This window comes from Bombina bombina, chromosome 3, assembly GCF_027579735.1.
Source record: "Bombina bombina isolate aBomBom1 chromosome 3, aBomBom1.pri, whole genome shotgun sequence".
NCBI lineage: Eukaryota > Metazoa > Chordata > Amphibia > Anura > Bombinatoridae > Bombina > Bombina bombina.
Genome location: NC_069501.1, coordinates 1,015,496,153 through 1,015,497,595, shown reverse-complemented (window position 1 = coordinate 1,015,497,595; position 1,443 = coordinate 1,015,496,153). Strand labels below are relative to the sequence as shown.

The following is a 1,443-nucleotide window of genomic DNA, read 5'->3' as shown; positions in this document are numbered from 1 at the left end:
TACTTTGAAGGACTGTATTCTGAGAAACTTAAGGTAATATAAATCCTGTTCCCTGACTGGAACTGGAACTATAACTCCCATAGAGGAAGGTCCTGAACCCAGTTCAAGAATGCCTCTCATCATACCTGGACTGCAGATAACTCTAGAAAGGAGAAATCTGCCCCTAGGAGGAAATCTTAGATAGCTACCCCCTGGACCAGGACTGGTTGATCTCTATAGCCTACCGCACCTGTTGTTCCCAGGTGGTCTCCCATCCAGATACTGACCAGGCCTGGCCATGCTTAACTTCCAATATCAGACGGGATCAGGCATATTCAAGGCTGTGTGGTGGTAGACAGTAATCAGGATTCCAAAAGACTGGAATGTCCCTGCAGTAAGAGGGAAAGGAAGACTTTCCTTAAGTCTATTCCACTCAACGTGTGGTAGAAAATACCCTTTTTTTCCACCCGAAAGTCAGCTGTTAAGTCTGCCAGTCCAGGTCCAAACAAGGTCTTACCCTTGTAAGGAAGCGCCAGAAGCTTGGACTTGGAGGAAACATTAAATATATTCCAAATATGGCCACGGTTGTTACATGTCTTGGTCAAATTGGATATTGAACCTGTATCTGCAGTGTTTAAAGCCTAGGCTGTGCCACTATCCACAAGTTGGCTTCTCAGCTGATCAAGATTTCAGCCACAACACCCTACGGGCTAGCACAGCAAGACTAATTAGACAAATACATCGCTCTAGATGATCAAATAAACCTCCAGCTTCCATCCATAGATCCATAAAGGAGCAACTATCCTCTATAGGTATCGAAATTCTGAGTAATAATAGATATGGTCCCTTCTATTTAAGGCACCATGCATTATAAAGGAAAATCTTTAAAAGGACAGGAGATAGGGAGAAAGGTATCCCTAGCTTTTCCTACTAGTGAGAAAATTTCCATAGCACGTCTAGAAACACTTCCTAATAGGAAGAAACACCATAGAGATGATAAAGTTTACAAAAACTTCCAAGGGTTGACAACGACAGCTGTATCGATGTCATCCAAGTAACTAAAACCTTCTTTAACAATACACAAGGTATTCAAACATACATCTGAAGGTGACCCCTTCCGCATCAGATAAAGGAATTATACTGTCCAAATCTGAGATTTCACACTCAGAAAATATCAGCGAATCCTCCTCGCCAGGCTTAGGAGAAAGCGCAACCTGTGGAGCAAAATGTTGAGCAGAAACCCTACTATCTGAATCTTGTAATGTCCTCTTTCATTTTTCCCTGTAGGATAGAAAAAAGCAGATAAAGCTACAGATACCGCAGAGAATACCTGAACTGAAAAATCTGTGAGCAAATACACTCCTCCAGGAGATTGAGAGGAACTGCAGGGCGCTGCATGTGACGCCATTGAGGCTTGGGACAGATAAGGAGAAAGCTGTGGCATTGCCTGAACAGCATCATCCT

At 43.0% G+C, this 1,443-nt stretch overlaps 1 pseudogene; it reads right to left on the bottom strand.

Moving 5' to 3' along the window:
* Nucleotides 1–217: 217 nt before the first annotated feature.
* Nucleotides 218–336, bottom strand: LOC128654843 (uncharacterized; annotated as a pseudogene).
* Nucleotides 337–1,443: the final 1,107 nt, after the last annotated feature.